This window comes from Phacochoerus africanus, chromosome 1, assembly GCF_016906955.1.
Source record: "Phacochoerus africanus isolate WHEZ1 chromosome 1, ROS_Pafr_v1, whole genome shotgun sequence".
NCBI classification, from domain to species: Eukaryota; Metazoa; Chordata; class Mammalia; order Artiodactyla; family Suidae; genus Phacochoerus; species Phacochoerus africanus.
In genome coordinates, this window is record NC_062544.1 from 93,194,964 (window position 1) to 93,216,736 (window position 21,773).

General features: G+C 39.1%; 1 long non-coding RNA gene across 1 annotated transcript in view; it reads left to right on the forward strand.

Annotated features, from left to right (window-relative positions):
- Window positions 1-21,773, forward strand: part of LOC125120821 (uncharacterized) — a 117,763-nt gene that overhangs the window by 69,258 nt on the left and 26,732 nt on the right. Inside the window, exon 2 of the long non-coding RNA XR_007133355.1 lies at window positions 19,283-19,440. This is a non-coding gene — a long non-coding RNA (uncharacterized LOC125120821). The remainder of the gene's footprint in view (window positions 1-19,282; window positions 19,441-21,773) is intronic.

Consider the following 21,773-nt stretch of genomic DNA (forward strand, 5'->3'; position numbering starts at 1 on the left):
AGGGTAATCACACTTGCAGTTTTACTAAATGTTGCTAAATTACTTTCACATCATTGCACTATTTTCCCTTCTACCATCAGTGTATCTGAGATTTCCTGTTTTTCCTCTTGCTCTCCAACACCTGGTATTTCAAGCAGACTTGTAACTCTCTGCAAGTTTGATGGGCGTGAGATGGTCTCTTGATGTTTTTACTTGTATTGTCTTCACTATTAGTCAGCCTAGCATCCTTTCAAATGTGTGGTTCTTTATAATTTTTCTGTTTGTATTCTTTGCCACTGGGTCAGTTTGTCTCATTGATTTGGAGGACTTCCTTTGCTCTTCTGGATACTGATCTCTTATTGGTTCTGTGTTACCCTCTCTTAGTCTGTGATTCAAATTTTAACTTTTTAAAATGATGCTATTTGAGACATGAACACTTTTAAGTTTTTTTTTTTTTTTTTGGTGTGTGTGTGTGTGTGTATGTGTGTGTGCTTTTTAGGGCCACACCTGCAGCACATGGAGGTTCCCAGGCTAGGGGTCCAATAGGAACTATAGCCAACGGCCTATGCCACAGTTACAGCAACAGGGAATCCAAGCCACATCTGTGACCTACACCACAGCTCATGGCAATGCTGGATCCTTAACCCACTGAGAGAGGCCAGGGATCAAACCCACATCCTCATGGATCCTAACTGGGTTTGTTAACCACTGAGCCATGAAGGGAACTCCATAAACACTTTAAGTTTTAACTTGGGATTCTTAAATCAATTTTATCCCCAGTGCTTTGTACACTATGCAACATTATAAAAATATCCTGTGTTTACTTCTTAAGGTTTTAACTTTAAAATTAAAATTATTCTCTCTTTTTGATGTTTAATCACCTGAAATTTTTTTTTGCGTAGGACATAAAGACTCATTTTTTTTCCGGTATGGATAACTATTTTCTTCTATGGTTATTGGCCCCAAGCATTTTATTAATTAGTCTGCTCTTTCTCCGTTTTTTAATAGGGAAATCTCTATTTCAATATGTAGGTGTGTCTATTTTGTACATTTTTCCATTACTGCAGGAGTTCCACACCATTTTAATTATTAAAACTTAATAATAGTCTTTATATTAACATACCATTTTGTATAAGAGAAGTTATTCCTTAAAGATGGGATAAATGTGCCTGTAAAATTGTGGAGGATTAGGGTCCTCTTTTGGTAAAGATTTCAAGTTTAATTCACTTTTTGAATGGCTGTTTATTCTGAAATTACATTTTTTTCTTGAGTACGATTTGACGTTTTTATGCTGTTCTAGAAAATCATCCATTTTATCTAACTTTTAAAATTCATTGGCACATTCCTGTATATATTCTTGTCAATTCTGGAAAATCTGAGCAATTATCTTTGAAAATATTGCTTTCCCACCATCCATCTCCTTTATTTTATTCTTACTATGTTATTATTATTTCTTGAGCCTCTCTCTTTTTCTTTCCCTATCCACATAGATGTAGATATATGTCTTGTTATTGTTTTTAAATTTTTTTTTACCTATAAATATATCTACATCTGGTTCACTGGCGGCTCAGTGTGTTAAGGATCCTAAATTGTCACTGCTGTGGCTTGGATTGCTGCTGTGGCATGAGTTTGATCCCTGGCCCTAGGAACTTCTGCACGCTGAGGGCATAGCCCATAAATAAATAATAAAATAAAATAAAATAAAGTAAAGTAAAATAAAAATCTCTTTCTCTTTCTGTGCTGCATTTTGTTTTCCAGGTTATGAATACCTTTTTCTTTTTGGGTCCAACCAGAACTTTATCTTGTCTATTTCTTGTGTTTTAATATTAATAATTATATGTTTAATTTGACTAATTTTTATTTACCATCACCTGTTCTTATTTTATTGCTAACTGCTTTAGATTTAGGATTTCTTGTTTATTTTTATGAGTATTATTCCTTTGAATGTACTAAACCATTTGAATGGAACCAATCCATATTCTGATTTATGGACTGTCTCTCTTAGCTATATATTTTTGTTTTATTTATTTATTTTTCTATTTTTTGCCTGTACCTGCAGCACATGGAAATTCCCTGGCCAACGATGGAAGGTGCACCACACCAATGACCTGAACCACAGCAGTGACAAAGCCAAATCTTTAACCCACTAAGCCACCAGGGAACTCCTCTGTTAACTATAGTTTTATTTACGTCTTTCGATATTGCAGGTCATCATGTGTTGAAGATTGTTATCTTTTTCTCTGTATTTATTTCTCCCTGTTTAGTAGTTTTGAAGTTGCATCCATCTGCTTCCCACCTGACTCTGGGCCTCTCAATCCAAACCATATCTCCTATTGGATAGGATACCTCAGTGATGATGGGGAAATTGTAGAATCAGTCACCAAGTTAGGGGGTTGTGTGGTTCAGTATCTTGTTGCAAGGCAACGTGAGTGTCCACTGGCCTCTCTAGTTGTGATGCTTTTGTAAGTAGCAGCCACAGGCAGTGATGGACAGCATTCGTTCCCCCTCCTTTCAAGGAGAGGGACCCCAAGCCAACCTGTTCTCCAACAGGACTCTAATTCCCTGAATCCTCTGCCTACTTGTGTATGCAGAGAACCATAGGGCCTCAGATGTCCTGCATATTATTGAATGTTTCTCTTTGCTCCTTGGAGTTGTTTGTCTCAGTTTTGAATGTGTCATCTTTTTAAATCTCTTTTAAAATATTTTATTTATCATTGTTATATGTTTAAAACCAAAGTGTGATCAAAACATAAACACAAGGAGAACAAACTGATTTTAAAAACTAAAATTCAGAGTTCCCGTCTTGGCTCAGAGGTTAACGAACCTGATTAGTATCCATGAGGATGCGGGTTTGAGCCCTAGCCTTTCTCAGTGGGTTAAGGATCTGGTGTTGCTTTGAGCTGTGGTGTAGGCCAGCAGCTGTAGCTCCGATTTGATCCCTAGCCTGGGAACCTCCATATGCCTCAGGTGTGGCCCTAAAAAGACAAAAGACAAAAAAAAGTAAATAAATAAAAATAAAAACTGAAATCCTTCTAAAATAAATTAAGGTTATCTCACAGTTTTTTCCACTTTTCTCTCTTGTTTGTCTTTTTGTGGTGATTAAGGATTGACTATTGTATGTATTTTTTTTTAATCTCTGTGTTTGAACTTCATTGCACACATAATGTAATGTTGTTGAACAGTTCATACATGTAATTTAAGCTCAAGACTCATTTAACATTACTGTTCTTGTCCCAAGGAAATGATTGCTGGTTTTATCAAGAAAAAAAAAAATTGTGAGGTTTCTTTTGTAAATTTAAGCTAGTCCTTAGCTCTCTCTTAGAACTGCTCCTTTTTGCCTTGTTTTTGTTTTAGATTGTGTAATGGGGAATTTGAATATTCAGCTTCCAGCCCACAAAACAACATAGTAATGAGGATTAAATGAGGAAATGTATGTTAAAACACTTTGTAAATTTTAAAGCCCTATGCAAATATGAGTTAATTATTATCAGCTTCATGCAAATTATTCTGTTCCAATTTATGCATAAAGGCTGTTTTAATAGATTTTTGTTCTGTAGAACAAAAGTTCTGTTTCCAAGTCATAGAAAAGTATATGAATTATTCTGGTTTGCATTTTAATACTATCATTAAAGTTTAATTGACAATTGCTAATGTCTTATTAAGCAGTGAAGTAGGCAGTCATCATAAACTCAAGACTGTGAGTACTCGTAGTCCCCAAATTAATAGTTTTTAGATGGGTAGAGCTGGATATTTCAGCAAATTTTGCAATAATGTAGCCAATCAGGACTCTAAGGGGCCTTTTGGGGACAGACACCACCCCCCCACCGCCCCCGCAATGTCCTCTGCTTGCCTCTGGTTTGTAGAAAAGCTGTAATCTTCCAGCCCTCCTCTGAGTCCAAAAAGACTGGCTCAAGAATTAATGATTGAAAGAATGTGAACTTGTAGTTACAAAAAGTAACACTTGGGCCAGGAGAACTATAGATCAGATATAGTAGTCACCGAATCTTTAGTTCCTCCTTGAAGGACAGTGTCTGACGCACATTCTTTTTTTTTTTCTTTTTTTCTTTTTAGGGCCACATGTGGGGCATGTGGAAGTTCCCAGGCTTAAGGTGGAATGGGAACTGCAGCTGGTGGTCTACACTGCAGCCACAGCAATGTAAGATCCTAGCCACATCTTCAATCTACACCACAGCTCATGGCAACACTAGATCCTTACTCACTGAGTGGGGCCAGGGATTGACCCCACATCCTCATGGGTACTAGTCAGGTTCATTACTGCTGGGCCACAATGGGAACTCCTAATGCACATTCTTGAGTTGTTTTGGAGATACTAAATCCCCCACCAAATGGAAGAGAATTATGTATGAGCTGATCATACACCCTGTGACACCCTCCTTCACCTTGCCTTTATAACACCTTGCCTGGAACCCACTGGGGAGTTCAAGTCTTTTTGAATATGAGCTGTTTGTCTGTCCTCCTTCCCTTTCCCTTTCAATGAACATTTCTTTGCTCCAAACTCTGATGTTTTGGATTACTTGACTTTATGGTGTGTTGGGCACAGGAACTTGGATTCAACAATAATATAATTAAAATATGATGGAACTGTGAGGGAGCTTGAGGGGTGAGCATTGATAAACTAAAATCAGTTTTGGTTTGATCAGGCTGTTGACTTAAAAAAAATGAGCAACCTAAAAGTTGAGAGCTAAGTTTTATTTGGGGCAAAATTAGGATTTAAGCCCGGGAGACAGCATCCCATCTCAGAAAACTGATCTGAGGGGTCGAGGGGAGGAGCTAGGATATATAGGAGTTTTTGCAACAAAGGAAAGGTAGTAGGAACAAAAGACTTATACAAAACCGGGTATCTCAAGTTAAGGAATTCAGCATGTTCCTATGTGAAGATGTAAAGGTCTGAGCTTACTGGAATCACCCCTTTGATATGCACCTCAACCTGGGGGCCAGTATTCCTTGTTTCTTTCCTGAGTTCCCTCAGGGCTCACTTGCTCATCTTTGGGAGTGGCTGCAAGATGGCTATGACATTTTTTGTTTTGTCCATTTAACTATAGCACAGGAGGCAGTATTTAAGACAGCTCTGAAATGCTACCCCAAAGAGGAAAAGGGAAATATCAAGATATAAATGATGAAGGTGAAGGAGAGGTGCATGCAGCCAGGCACACATTTTGCAGAAGTTTGCTGCTGGTCTCGTGAAAATGACCATTAGTCATGGACATCAGTCATCATGAAAGATTTCAGTGTTTTACCAGGTATGAGGAGATGCAAGAATTGAGCTCATAAAAATTTCTCCTAAAAATATCTATCTGAAGACCTGTTCTGCCAGTTTTCCCTGAGCACAGAGTGCCTCACTCCTGGTCTCCACCCTGAGATTTGGTCAGGGGGTGCTGCAGGTCAACAGCTGTGGTGGTTCATGATTTAATCCATGTAGAGGCGGATGGCAAGCGCCAAACTTCAGTTCACAGGGACAATCCAACCAGTGATTATTTCTATCAAAACTTAAGTTGCTGAAATAAACCCAAAGAAATTGTGACCTTGGTCTTATACTATGTTTTTTCAGACTGAGCATAACTCAGGTAGAGCTTTGCAGAACCTTATTGAACACTGCTGCTCATGGAGTAAATACAGGTGCACTATGTTGAGTATTGAACCTGTCATATGATGAGCTTCTTCAGGGATTGTCGTTGAACCCAAATTCGTGGACTTGATACACAGTGACCCCAAAGAAACTGATATCTCAGAGTTTGGAGCAGGTAGAGGTTTACTTAAGGGCCAAGTTAAAGAGAATGGGTATCTCCTGTGCTCAAAAGACCTGAGCACCCTGATGGTTTTCAGGTAAGAGTTTTTAAAAACAAAATTTGAGGTGAGAGCTGCAGGACATATTACTTCCTTCTACGTGGTTGGTGGGGAGTTAACAAGCCAGGGCTCCAGGAATCTTATGCTCAGCCTGAAGGTACCCTCCTTGGCCTGGGTGAGGGAAAGCCTTAGTTCCGCAGAAGAACTTAAAGACATTTTTATGTGTATTCCTAGAGGAGAAACAGGGCTGCGCTATTGTTTCTTGACTGCCTTTCCTTTGTTTCTGCATTACCTCCGTCTCCAAATTAGTAACTGCTTGAATCCGTCCTTTGGAACTCAGGGCAGGTCTACAAACAAGAAACTGGACACAGAAATACTTCTGTGTCTGAGAGGGCACTTCCTTTTTTTGGGCTGCGCCCTCAGCATGTGGAAGTTCCTGAGCCAGGAATCAAACTCACCCCACAGGTAGCCACCCAAGCCACTTCGGTGACAACACTGGATTCTTAACTTGCTGAGCCTTCAGGGAACTTCCTCAGCACTTTCAAGCTGAAACTTTTGGGAAGAGGAGTGTAATAGGCCAATTTAATATACTCCTTAGAGCTCTTATTGAGGCAAAATTGTAGGACCTGATGAAGATTTACCTTTTTTTTTTTAATGGACTTCAAGTTGGACATGGCTTCTTTAAAATGCTGTTGTATTTATGAACATAATCTCAGCCATATATTAGAGGTTCGCACTGATATTTAAAACAGCTTTAAAATTTCTATGTGTTTGCCTGGGGTCAAATTTACAGACTTTTTTTTTTTAAAGGATGTACCCATAGCATATAAAGGTTCCTAGGCTAGGGGCCAAATCAGAGCTACATCTGACAGCTACACCACAGCCACAGCAACTCAGGATCCAAGCTGGGTCTGCAGCTTACACCACATCTCATGGCAACACTGGATCCTTAACCCACTGAGTGAGGCCAGGGTTCGAACCCACATCCTCATAGACACTGGTTGGATTCATTTCTGCTGCACCACAATAGGAACTCCTAGACTTTCTTTAAATGATTAAATAATGTACTTTTCTATTCCTTAGGCTTATGAAACTTGAGATGTCTTTTACCACTGAAAGGAATAATAGTTTTCCATGACTTACTTTTTAATTTAAATCCTGTGACCTTACACATTATAATGGCTGTGACAAGATAATGTGATGACTGTGATGACAACTTAATGCTATTTCAGAACTCAGAAAGTCTGTGTAATTGTATGTGTCCAATACCTCTTAGTTATTAGCATAAATTGGGAGTGGGTCTAGAGAATTCAAAAAGCAATTGTTTTTTTTTAAATTATAGTAAAATATACATAACACAAAATTTGCCATTTTAACCACTCTCACTTATTTAATTCAGTGACATTAACCATTTATAATGTTGTACAACCAATACCAGTGTCCATTTCTAGCATTTCTGTATTATCCCCAATAGAATTCTGTACCCATTAAAAAATAAATCCTCATCCCCTCTCCCCTGGGCTCAGGTAACCTCTATTCTACTTTCTCTCTTGATGAATTTGAATGTTCAAGGTATCACAGTGCTTTGGACTGAATGTTTGTGTCCCTCCCAAATTCATATGTTGCCTTAACCCAAATGTGGTGATGAAACAGGAGGGAAGGAGAAAAGGAGGCAGGGCACCACTTTTTATTTTGCTTTTTTCAGGTTGCACCTGCAGCATATGGAAGTTCCCAGACTAGGTGTAGAATTGGAGCTACAGCCACCAGCCTGCACCAGAGCCACAGCAATGCCTGATCTGAGCTGCATTTGCAAACTACACCAGAGCTCATGGCAACACCGGATCCTTAACCCACTAAGCAAGGGCAGGGATAGAACCCACATCCTCATGGTGACTAGTTTGCTTTGTCACCGCTGAGCCACAATGGGAACTCAAGGGCACCAAAGAATGACAAAGCTATTGAAGATACAACGAAAACTTCTTAGAACCAACTAGGTCAAAGATTGCAGAAGGTTCGACTTCCAGTGGACCTTGAGCCTTGTTATGTGCTCATTGCAGTACTTAGCAGCTAAAGGGCATGTGCACAGGCACTATGGCAGGTACCTGACCATAAAAGGCCAAAAAGTGGGCGGTGCCCCTATTCCTGGAAAACCCCTTCCCATCCCTGTAGTAGTTGGAATAATTCTCCCACTCAATAGCCTATGAAATTACCCAGCCCATTAAAAACTCACCACCCCATATTTTGGGGCCTCTTGCCTTCTGAGACAGCCCACACTCTGTGTAGTGTGTTTTACGTGGGACAGCTCTCTTGCCTTTTGAGATGGACTGCATTTTGTCCATGGAATGTATATTTTCCAGGCTGCTCTCGCCTTCTGAAATGGCCTACATTTTGCCCATCTCTCTCTCTACATCTACTTCTTACCTATCACTTTGCTTCTTGCTGAATTCTTTCAGCTCTGAGACATAAAGAATCTGAACTTCAGATGTGTAATTCCAATTAAAAGACAGTGAGGTCGGGGTTCCCATTGTGGCTCAGTGGTAACGAATGGACTAGTATCCAGGAGGATGCGGGTTTGATCCCTGGCCTTGCTCAGCAGGTTAAGGATCTGGCATTGCTGTGGACTGTGCTGTTGGTTACAGACATGGCTCAGATCCCAAGTTGCAGTGGCTGTGGTGTAGGCTGGCAGCTGTAGCTCCGATTTGACCTCTAGCCTGGGAACTTCCATATGCCACAGGCGTGGCCCTAAGGAAAAAAAAAAAAAAAAAAAAAGACAGTGAATTCAAATCCCAGTCTGACTTGTGGAAGTTTCAGTGGCATTTGGAGGCCTTTGGGAGATGATTAGGTCATGAGAATAGTGGCTTCAATACAGGGTTTAGTGATTTTTTTTTGTTTGTTTGTTTTTGTTTTTGTGTCTTGGGCCGCTCCTGCGGCATATGGAGGTTCCCAGGCTAGGGGTCTAATTGGAACTGTAGCTGCCAGCCTACGCCACAGCCAGAGCAACGCGGGATTCGAGCCGCCTCTGTGACCTACACCACAGCTCATGGCAACGATGGATCCTTAACCCACTGAGCAAGGGCAGGGATCGAACCCGCAATCTCATGGTTCCTAGTCGGATTTGTTAACTACTGTGCCACGACTGGAACTCCCAGGGTTTAGTGCTCTTATGAGAAGAGATGTGAGAGAGATGGTCTCTTTCCAACACTTGAAGCTGCATCAAGAAGACAGCAGTCTGCAAATCAGGAAGAGGGTTCTCAATAGAACCTGACCATGTGGGCACCTTGGTCTTAGTCTTCCCAGCTTCCAGAATTATGAGAAATAAATTTCTGTTTTTTTTGTTTTGTTTTTTGTTTTTTGTCTTTTTGCTATTTCTTTGGGCCGCTCCCGCGGCATATGGAGGTTCCCAGGCTAGGGGTCGAATCGGAGCTGTAGCTACCGGCCTATGCCAGAGCCACAGCAACTCGGGATCCGAGCTGTGTCTGCAACCTACACCACAGCTCACGGCAATGCTGGATCCTTAACCCACTGAGCAAGGGCAGGGACCGAACCCGAAACCGTATGGTTCCTAGTCGGATTCGTTAACCACTGCGCCACGACGGGAACTCCAGATTTCTGTTGTTTAAATCACACAATCTCTGGCATTTTGTTACAGCAGCCCAAAGTAAGATACATTTGTAACTGGAATCACACCATATTTATTCTTTTGTGTCTGGTTTATTTCACTTAGCATACTGGTTTCAAGGTTCATCCATGTCATAGCCTGCATAAGAATGTCATTCTTTTTTAAGGCTAAATAATATCCTATTGTATGTATATGCTTCATTTTGTTTATTCATTCATCTGTTGATGGACACTTGAATTGTTTCCACCTTTTGGCTATTGACGGCATGCTTTAATTAACATTCTTATATATATCTATGTGAATTTTTGCTTTTAATTATTTTTGGATATATAATGAGAAGTGGCATTTGTGGATTACATGGTAATTCCATGTTTCACTTTTCGAGAAACTGCCAAACTGTCTTCCATAGCAGTTGCACTGTTATACATGCCCACCAACTACACACAGTGGTTCTATTTCCTCACCTCCTTGCTAACACTTGCTATTTTTCTAATTTTTGTGAAGTGGTATCTCACTGTCATTTTAATTTTATTTTCCTAATGGGTAATGATCTTGAGCATCTTTTAATGTGCTTTTTGCCCATTAATATATCCTCTTTGGAGAAATATCTCTTTAAGTTCTTTGCCCACTTTTGAAATGGGCAGCTACAGTCTAATAAGTTAACAACAACTTGATTTGGACTGTATGTTGGGATTCCTTTGTCTGTAGAATTATCTCGCCGACAAAATGACACAATACATGTGAAAACAATGGTGTTGTATTAACTTCTTATCTAAAGTTTTTTTGGTTCTGAAAGAGGGCTTGATTATCAGATATGTTTCTGTCTTACTGATAACTTAGCACCACTGCTTGATGCAATGGATATGTCCACAAATAATAGCATACATTATTACTTTTTGTTACTAGAATTGTATCTTAAATATCCTAAAGAAAGTTACCATTTAAAGAATTCTCTAGATAGTCTTGAAATCACCTACTAATTTATCTTTGTAAAACTGTTATTTTGTATGATAATTTTGCTCTAAAAGGAATGTGCCTGTGGTGAAAAAAAGATTTCCTTCTTGATACAATAACAACAAATATCAAAAGTCTTTGAAAATGGAATTACTATTGCAGGCACAGATGAGAGATTAAAAAACTGTAAGATTTGGCCTCTGGTCTCATGGTTTAAAATCCTGATTTGTGGTAGATCCTGTGATCAGAGACTGTGAAAGCCATTCTGAAGATAAAGTGATGAGATTGGGAACCTGTGTCTTGAGCTTATAGGATATCTAAACCCACCCCCTTCCCCTCCACCCCCAGTTTCTCTTTCATATACAGGGAAAGATGGAGAATATGGAGTCTGATCAGAGACTAAGAAAGATTGTTTAAATTTAAAGCAGAAAGCACTGTTTTGTCTGCTGGCAAGACAAAGTCTTTCAATATCTTTGACCTATATACAGCTTAAAGGAAAATTTGAGCCACCTCCAGACAACAATAACGTATTATGCATTTAAAAAATTTGTGGATCTGAGCTGAATCTGTGACCTATACCACAGCTCATGGTAACATCAGATCCTTAACCCACTGAGCAAGGCTAGGATTGAACCTGCATCCTCATGGATCCTAGTCAGGTTCGTTAACTGCTGAGCCATGAAGGGAGATCCTCCTAGGGCGTTTTTTTTGTTTTTTTGTTTTTTTTTTTTTTAAATGCAATTTTAAATGGAATTGTTTTCTTGTTTTCTCTTCTGATACTTCATTGTTTATGGAAAACAACAGGACCTACAACTTTACTGAATTTACTGATTAGTTCTAATTGTTTTTTTTTTCATTGGAGACTTTAGGGCACGCTCTCTCTCTCTCTCTATATATATATATATTATCATGTCATCTCAAATTGTGACAGCTTTTCTTCTTCTCTTCCAATTTGGATTCCTGTTATTTTTTTTTCGTGTCTGATTGCTGTGTCTAGGACTATCAATGCTACATTAATAGAAGTGGTCAGAGTGAGCATACTTGTCTTGTTCCTGATCTTAGAGGAAATACTACTGCTTTTCACTGTTGAGTATAATGTTAGCTATGTGTTTGTCATAAATGGCCTTTATTACATTGACATACATTCCTTCTATATCAACTTTAATGTGAGTTGTTATCATGCATAGATGTTGAAGCTTGTCAAATGCTTTTTCTGAGTCTATGGAGATGATCCTGTGATTTTCATTCTTCATTTTGTTAATTATCTGTATCACACTGATTGATTTGCTGATATTGATTCATTCTTATATTCCTGGAATAAATCCCACTCAATCGCAGTAAAGATCACTTTTATAAATTGTTGAATTTGTTTTTTAAATGTTGTGTTGATAATTATTGCATCTATGTATTTATCAGAGATATTGGTCTGTAATTTTATTTTTTTGGTAGTGTCTTTATCAGGGTAATTGTGGCCTTGGAGAATGAATTTGGGAGTGTTCCATACTCTTCAATGTTTTGAAATAGCTTGGAATAATCTGTTCAGTTTATCTATTTCTTTCTGATTCATTGTTGGAAAATTGCATGTTTCTAGGAATATATCCATTTATTCTAGGTTGTCCAATTTGTATATAACTCTTCAGAGTATCCTCTTATTTTTATTTTTTGTATCTTGTGATATCAGCAGTAGTTTCTTCTCTTTATGTCATATTTTTATTTACTTGGGTCCTTTCTATTTTTTTCTTAATGAGCCTGATAAAGTCTTATAAATCTTATTTATCTTAAAAAAATCTCTTGGTTTTATTGAGCTTTTCTATTATTTTTGTTTGTTTCTTATTTATTTCTGCTTGGTCCTTATTACTTAATTTCTTCTGCTGACTTTGGGATTTGTTTGTTCTTCTTTAAAATTTTAATAGACAGTAGGTTAGGTTGTCAATTTGAAATTTGTCTTGTTTCTTGAACTATGCCTGTATCACTATAAACTTACTCTTAGAACTGCTTTTGTTACATTCCATAGATTTTGGAAAGATGTGTTTTTTATTTTATTTTATTTTATTTTTATTTATTTATTTATTTTCTTTTCCCACTGTACAGCAAGGGGGTCAGGTTATCCTTACATGTATACATTACAATTATATTTTTCCCCCACCCTTTCTTCTGTTGCAACATGAGTATCTAGACAAAGTTCTCAATGCTATTCAGCAGGATCTCCTTGTCAATCTATTCTAAGTTGTGTCTGATAAGCCCAAGCTCCCGATCCCTCCCACTCCCTCCCCCTCCCATCAGGCAGCCACAAGTCTCTTCTCCAAGTCCATGATTTTCTTTTCTAAGGAGATGTTCATTTGTGCTGGATATTAGATTCCCGTTATAAGGTGATATCATATGGTATTTGTCTTTGTCTTTCTGGCTCATTTCACTCAGTATGAGATTCTCTAGCTCCATCCATGTTGCTGCAAATGGCATTATGTCATTCTTTTTTATGGCTGAGGAGTATTCCATTGTGTATATGTACCACCTCTTCCGAATCCAATCATCTGTCGATGGACATTTGGGTTGTTTCCATGTCCTGGCTATTGTGAAGAGTGCTGCAATGAACATGCGGGTGCACGTGTCTCTTTTAAGTAGAGTTTTGTCCGGATAGATGCCCAAGAGTGGGATTGCGGGGTCATATGGAAGTTCTATGTATAGATTTCTAAGGTATCTCCAAACTGTTCTCCATAGTGGCTGTACCAGTTTACATTCCCACCAACAGTGCAGGAGGGTTCCCTTTTCTCCACAGCCCCTCCAGCACTTGTTATTTGTGGATTTATTAATGATGGCCATTCTGACTGCTGTGAGGTGATATCTCATGGTAGTTTTGATTTGCAATTCTCTTATAATCAGCGATGTTGAGCATATTTTCATGTGTTTGTTGGCCATCTGTATATCTTCTTTGGAGAAATGTCTATTCAGGTCTTTTGCCCATTTTTCCATTGATTGATTGGTTTTTTTGCTGCTGGGTTGTATAAGTTGTTTCTATATTCTAGAGATGAAGCCCTTGTCAGTTGCATCATTTGAAACTATTTTCTCCCATTCTGTAAGTTGTCTTTTGGTTTTCTTTTGGGTTTCCTTTGCTGTGCAAAAGCTTTTCAGTTGGATGAGGTCCCATGGGTTTATTTTTGCTCTAATTTCTATTGCTTTGGGAGACTGACGTGAGAAAATATTCATGATGTTGATGTCAGAGAGTGTTTTGCCTATGTTTTCTTCTAGGAGTTTGATGGTGTCCTGTCGTATATTGAAGTCTTTCAGCCATTTGGAGTTTATTTTTGTGCATGGTGTGAGGGTGTGTTCTAGTTTCATTGCTTTGCATGCAGCTGTCCAGGTTTCCCAGCAATGCTTGCTGAATAGACTGTCTTTTTCCCATTTGATGTTCTTGCCTCCCTTGTCAAAGATTAATTGACCATAGGTGTCAGGGTTTATTTCCAGATTCTCTATTCTGTTGCATTGGTCTGTCTGTCTGTTTTGATACCAGTACCACACTGTTTTGATGACTGTGGCTTTGTAGTATTTCTTGAAGTCTGGGAGAGTTATGCCTCCTGCTTGGTTTTTGTTTCTCAGGATTGCTTTGGCGATTCTGGGTCTTTTGTGGTTCCATATAAATGTTTGGATTGTTTGTTCTAGTTCTGTGAAAAATGTCCTGGGTAATTTGATAGGGATTGCATTGAATCTGTAGATTGCTTTGGGTAGTATGGCCATTTTTACAATATTGATTTTCCCAATCCAGGAACATGGAATATCTTTCCATTTCTTTACATCTTCTTTGATTTCTTTGATTAAAGTTTTATAGTTCTCGGCATATAGGTCCTTGACCTCCTTGGTCAGGTGTATTCCGAGGTATTTGATTTTGTGAGGTGCAATTTTAAAAGGTATCGTATTTTTGTATTCCTTTTCTAATATTTCATTGCTGGTATACAGAAATGCCACTGACTTCTGAATGTTAATCTTATATCCTGCTACTTTGCTGAATTTATGAATCAGTTCAAGTAGTTTTGGGGTTGAGTCCTTAGGGTTTTCTATGTATAGTATCATGTCATCTGCGTACAGTGACAGTTTGATCTCTTCTCTCCCTATATGGATGCCTTTTATTTCTTTTGTTTGTCTAATTGCTGTGGCTAGGACTTCCACAACTATGTTGAAGAGAAGTGGTGATAGTGGGCATCCCTGTCTTGTTGCAGATTTGAGTGAGAAGGCTTTCAGTTTTTCCCCATTGAGTATTATATTTGCTGTGGGTTTCTCATAAATGGCTTTGATTATATTCAGGAATGTTCCCTCTATACCCACTTTGGCGAGGGTCTTGTTCATGAATGGATGTTGGACTTTGTCAAATGCTTTTTCTGCATCTATTGAGATGATCATATGATTTTTGACTTTTTTTTTGTTAATGTGGTGTATGATGCTGATTGATTTGCGAATGTTGAACCATCCTTGTGAACCTGGGATGAACCCCAACCTGGTCATGGTGTATAAGTTTTTTGGTATGTTGTTGGATTCGGTTGGCTAAGAGTTTGTTGAGAATTTTTGCATCTATATTCATCAATGATATTGGGCGATAGTTTTCTTTTTTGGTGGTATCTCTGTCTGGTTTTGGAATGAGGGTGATGGTGGCATCATAGAATGTCTTTGGGAGTATTCCTTCTTCTTCAACTTTTTGAAAGAGTTTAAGGAGGATGGGCACCAATTCCTCTTTATATGTTTGATAGAATTCACCTGTGAAGCCATCTGGTCCTGGACTTTTATTTGTAGGGAGTGATTTTATGACCTCTTCAATTTCATTTCTAGTGATCGGTCTGTTCAGTTGGTCTGTTTCTACTTGATTCAGTTTTGGCAGGCTGTAAGATTCTAGAAAAATGTCCATTTCTTCCAGATTGTCAAACTTGTTGCCCGATTTTGGACCCCTAGCCTGGGAACCTCCATATGCCTCAAGTGCAGCCTTAATAAGACAAAAAAAAAAAAAATCCTCCTTATATTAAACTTCTAATTCTCAATAATTCTGACAATGCTTCCTTCCCCTGACCAGCCCTCACCTTGACACTGTCCAAAGTCTGTGGGGTAGGTTCTTCCCATGCGGAGCAATAGACTCAGCTTTATCTACTAATGTGCTGTGTTGGTTTTATTGAGGGAGGGACATGATGATGATGGACCAGTTACTCCCAGATATAAATTTCATAATTAGAATTTTTGCCTGCAGGCATATCATGTTCTCATTTTCACTCCTACAGGCTCAGAAATTAAAGACTCCCACCTCGTGCAGAGTAGCTTTGGTCCTATTCTCCATCCCCTTTCCTACTACCCTTGGGGGCGGAACAGTTTCTGCGCATGTATGCTCTGCCTGTTGAAGAGGTGAATGCATTGTCCCCATTTCTGCTGAGGGTTTGTGGAGACACAAGGCCTGGTGGGGCTTCTTGGTCTCAGGATTGCATAGCCAAGTTGACCCAACTCAGGGGGAGGGAATAGGAAGAAGTTTGTTTCATCCTCAGGTCCAGACCATGCATTCTATCAGCTTTGCCAGCCCCTCAACTGGCTTTTGGACCCATGCCTGAATCTTGCGTCTTTTTCTTAAATGTTTTAGAATCTACAGAGGGAAGTGATGTGATTGGTAGACTTATTCTTCCCACAGCAGATCCAGCCTACCTGTAATACTTATTCCCTCTGAGGTAGCCCATCCTGCACCACCAAATGAATGACAGAGACAAGATATAAGTATCAAAAGAGGCACAGATATTAAGTCACTTCCAGTTGGAATGGTCAGGGAAAGCTTCATGGAAGAGTTAATAGTTGAGCTAATCTTGGAGGAACTCATCATTTGTACTGGAAGAAAAGTGAAGGGAAGATTCAGAAAGTGAGTAAATGGGCAGTTCAGCAGAAGGCTGCTGGGAGCGATGGTGGGTCTCGAGAAGCCCAGGGGTGTTCAGCTCCAAGGAGGAGTCAAGCCTGGCACTGTGGAAGGTTTCATTAGGGTTATGAAAGAAAATTCATATTTTATTGCAAGACAAGAAATTTTTTTTTTTGCTTTTTAGAGTTGCACTCCTGCAGCATATGGAGTTTCCCAGGCTAGGGGTCAAATTGGAGCTGTAGCTGCCGGCCTACATCACAGCCACAGCAAGCAACCTCATGGTTCTTAGTCAGATTCATTTCTGCTGCACCAAAACAGGAACTCCAAGACAAGAAAAATTTCAACAAAACATCTTCTCTGTCCTTTGGCCCCTTCTCTGCCCATGCTGTGTGTCTGCATTATGCATTGACCAAACCTCCCTTAGTAGCAAGAATACCTGCTCAACCCTAAAGGACAACATTCTCCTGCATCAACAAGGCAATGCCTTAGAGATAACATTCCTTCTTGATCTTGTAAAAGGTAACATGAACCACTATGATGGAGCTTAGATCTGGATTATGCAAACTGTCCATAATACATCATTTGATGTACAGCCCTCTGTATCAAAAAACTTATACAAATGGTGTCTTGACATCTTCTTGTCTATTTATTTACGTATGTATTTATTTATCTTTTTAGGGTCACACCTATGCATATGGAAGTTCCCAGGCTAGGGGTGGAATTGGAGCCACAGTAATACTGGATCTAAGCCACATCTGTGACCTACACCACACCTTGTGGCAATGCTGCATCTCTAACCCACTGATCGAGGCCAGGTGTGGAACCCACATCCTCACAGACACTATGTCAGATTCTTAACCCATTGAGCCACAATGGAAATTCTTGTGACTTGATTTCTAACAGGTGGAATAGTTCTTGGAGGTTTTGGAGTTGCTCTTCCCAGGGCTCCAATAAAAATTGCCAGTTCTCTCTTAGATCAGTTGATTAATTTTTGTTAACATGGTGTGGTGGGAGTTAGGGTAGGAGCTAGATTTAGCTGGTGGTTAGCATCATTTTAATAATGAAAGACATAGGTTTGATTGGGTAACTAATGAAATTGGAAGTACTTCAAACCTGTAACTAGGAGGCCATTTAAAAACGATTATTTCTAGAATTGAGGATTGTTGAATCGAGGATTGTTTTGTTCGCTCGTTTTCTGTGGTTGCTCACTGAAGGTAGGGCACTTGTGCACACTCCCCCCACCCACTATGCAATTCTAATTCTTTTAGAAGTGCTCCAAGTTTTTCATCTAATGGTCATCCAATGGCTTACATACCCAGTAAAGCTGATTTACTGCTGTTGCCAACATGCATTGAGAACACATGAGAAATAATACAAAAATCGCAGAAACCAAACACCAGTTGCTATCAAATGCGGTTACTTATTGTGGTTCTGAATCATGATCACATCAATAAAGTGAATCAAAAGGATAGGATTAAAATGCTGTTAAGGGATTAACATTGCAACATTTCACAAGCTAGCCACAGAGTCTTTATTTCCTTGGCATGCCATCAACTTGCTTATTTTCTGCATACCTTGTATAACAGAATCTTGTGTGATAAATCATTGATATGCTAAATTAGTTTGCTAAGGCCAATCTGCTTAAGGATCCCAAGTACCCTGATAGGGAAAGATGAAGTTCCTATGAAAAGATAATTTTCAGAAAAAGGTAAAATTCTGACTCTCCACAGATATAAAAATGAACTTAATTTTAGAGATTTTATTTTATTCATATGTGAGAGAACAGGAATATCTTATATCCAATTCAAAGAATAAGTTTTATAAAAAGCACAAATTAATATGGAGTAAAGGAATTGACTTGCAAATGAAGGAAAATCTGTTTTCCTACAAAAGGGAGCGAAGTTGATAGAAACTCTACTGGGAGACATAGAATTTGCATGTCTACTAACTTACAATGTTACAAAATAGAAAAAGCAACTGACATGTTAGAATCTGACAACCTGGAAGGATGCGCTTTATGCAGCAATGTACAGTTTTCCACTGAAACAGATTCTATTCTATACTCCCAATTCCTTCTGGAGAACCAGAGTTTTGGAACATTTTGGGGAGAAATATGGAAGTCCCCAGCTGAGGACCTCACCTAGGGAAAGTCAGAGAAGTCCCTACAATAGAATTATTGTGGAGGTAGAAAGATACTAGGACCAGTGGGAAAGATGGTTCTGGACCCATGAGGTGGTTTTTCTGGCCCAGCCTTCCGGACAGGCTGGTGCCTTGTGAAATAGCTGCACTAGCGCTGGGTATTTTCCACCTGCCTCTCCAGAGGCATTTGTTATCTCTCTCTACTCAGGGATTATACCAAGGATCACTTGTCCTCATGTTTCCAGTTGGATTTGCTAAAGGGGTTTTACTCTTTAATACCCTGCTAAAAACTGGGTATGTACCTCTGCCAGCTCCCTTCCTATGGGTCAGATTCTTCAGATGAAGGTCGTAGCTCTTGCCAAGTTCCTCCTTCAGAATCCTTTGTCTGATCTATGTCCTCCCCGACCCCAGCCCTTCAGGCCCAGGGCTGGTAACAATACCTAGGGGGTATTGGGTTATCTCTTAGATTTTCCTGAGTCACATGCATCCCCCCCCCCTTCTTTTCTTTTTCTTTTTTCTTTTTAAGGTAGCACCTGCGGCATGCAGAAGTTCCCAGGCTAGAGGTCAAATCAGAGCTGCAGCTGCTGGCCTGCACCACAGCCATAGCAATGTCAGATCCAAACCTCATCTGTGAACTGCACCACAGCTCATGGTAACACTGGATCCTTAACCCACTGAGCGGGGCAAGGGATTGAACTTGAGTCCTCATGGATACTAGTCGGGTTTGTTACAGCTGCGCCAAAACAGTGACTCCACGCCCATACTTTTGAAAATAGTCACTTTTAAACTATAACTATTTGTTTTGATATATCTGTTGGGACTTTGAAAAATAGAATGAGTAAATTAAGGTGTGAAACAGAAAGTCTGGTGTGACAGATTTGCAGCTGTTTTCTAAAGCAACTTGCTTTTTATGGCAGGTTCTTCCAGCATCAAGATGGCACATCTGGAGTTTCAGCACCTCTCCAAAAGTGGTATGACATCTGAATTGACCTGTTAGTTATGAATAGGCTTTCTACAGTGTTTTGATGAAAGAAGTTGTGACCCTGGAGAAGGAAGAAGCCATTTTTGTAAACAGGTGAGATGAGAACTTGAATGATTTTACTGCTATTATATTGTCTGTAATTAACTTTAATATTTCAGTATAGGTGGTGAGATATATCTATATCTATATCTTATAATATATATGTTTATACTCTAATGTTAAATTAATATTTGAAGATACCCTAATTGGATATCCAAAATTCAGGATAAATAATAGCTATTTGAGTCTGCACAACAGGGCTCACTATTTAGTATATGGGATGTTAGAAATACTTTTTCTTTTTTTAATTTTTAAAATTTTTTATTAAAGTATAGTTGATTTATATCTATTAAACCCAGACTACCAGTCCATCCCACTCCCTTCTCCTCCCCTCTTGGCAACCACAAGTCTTTTCTTCAAGTCTATGAGTTTCTTTTCTGTGGAAAGGTTCATTTGTGCCATATATTAGAATCCAGATACAAGTGATATCATATGGTATTTGTCTTTCTCTGACTTATTTCACTTAGTATGAAAGTCTCTAGTTCCACCCATGTTGCTGCAAAAGGCATTATTGTGTTCTTTTTTATGGCTGAGTAGTATTCTGTGTGGATAAGCAATGAGATCCTAGTGTATAGCACTGGGAACTATATCTAGTTACTTATGATGGAACATGATGGAGGATAATGTGAGAAAAAGAATGTATATATATGTGTGACTGGGTCACTTTGCTGAATGTAGAAATTGGCAGAACACAGTAAACCAACTATAATGGAAAAAATAAAAATCATTTAAAAATATAATTGATTTACAATGTTGTGCATAGAAATGCTTTTTCATTAATGACATTAAAGTTTTTAAGCTCTGTGATTTACAAAAATGATTGTATAGGCCCCTTGTCATTCATGAATGTCTTGAAATCTGGTGAGCCTCATCATTTAACTCAGAATGATTCTTTAGATACAACATTTAGCCCTTTCCCACTTTCTACCCTCCTTCACATTGAATACAGAGGATGCAGTCTTTCATAAATTTCATAGATTAGTTGATCCTACTGTAAATATTATTTCATTTACCTCAGAGTGAAACTTTCATTCAAGATATTTGTTGAAATGAAAAGAGGACTAAAAAAAAAAAAAAAAGGAGATTTCACTGAGCTTACAATGTATCAGTCAGGATAACTAGATTGTGCTGCAGTGACAAAGAGCAGCTAGAGTCTCAGTAGCTTAAAACAACACAGGTTTACTTCTTACTCACTCTATATGCCATGGAGAGTCTGCTCTGCCTTGTCATCATTCAGATCCTGATTGGAAGAGCAGCCACTAACTGGAACTGTGTTGACTGTCTTGGAAGAAGGAAAAAGGGAGCTCCCTTGGGGTGGGTGTGGGTGTGGGGGTGGGGGCCTTGCATTGGCAAATACAGTGTTACCTATGTCCAGAGGGTAGGTAGCTGGAAACAAGTATTTGGGTAACAGCACATGCCTACTAAGGGTGATGACTTTGCTTATTGTTCCTACTTGTTAACCAATGTTTGTGTGAGGGGCAGAATTTAGCCCAAGACTTACTTTTCTTGTGATTTATCACCTGGCAAAGAGGTTGGGGGAGAGGAAATAAAATGTCCTCACCTGTTTTTAATAAGTGGAAGTTAATGGTATTTATTAACAAGCACTGAACAATTGTTGAATGGAATTGGCTTAGGGCAGTTTGAATCAAGTGGAACACCAAAAGAATTCATGGCTTCCAAGTGAGGAAGAGGGACACACTGGGCACAGTATTTCATCTTGTATCACCAGTAGCTTAGATGCTTGTCAGTGATGACGGGGCCCTGGACTACAAAGGTCACACTCTGAACACAATCCCGTAGATAACTTTGGAATAGTCTAGATTTTCTTTATTTTATTTTATTTTTTGCGGAGTTTATGGCATGCAGAAGTTCTTAGGCCAGAGATTGAACCAGAGCCACAGCAGTAACAAATCCAGATTCTTAACTGCTGAGGGATCTCATTGTGCAGCAGTAGCATGTCTGACTCCAGATTCTTAACTGCTGGCCACCAGGGAACTCTGAAATATTTTAGGTTTTCTTTCCTTTTTTCTATCTTCCTACCTTTCCTTTTTCCTTTTTTCTTTCTTTCTTTCTTTCTTTCTTTCTTTCTTTCTTTCTTTCTTTCTTTCTTTCTTTCCTTTCTTTCTCCTTTCTTCCTTCTTCTTTCTTCCTTTCTTCCTTCTTCCTTTCTCCTTTCCTTCCTTTCTTCCTTTCTTCCTTTCTTCCTTTCCTTCCTTTCTTCTTTCTTCTTCCTTCCTTCCTCCTTCCTTCTTCCTTCCTTCCTTCCTTCCTTCCTGCTTCCGTCCTTCCTTCCTAAAGATCCGTCTGCCGTCATTCTTCCTTCTTCC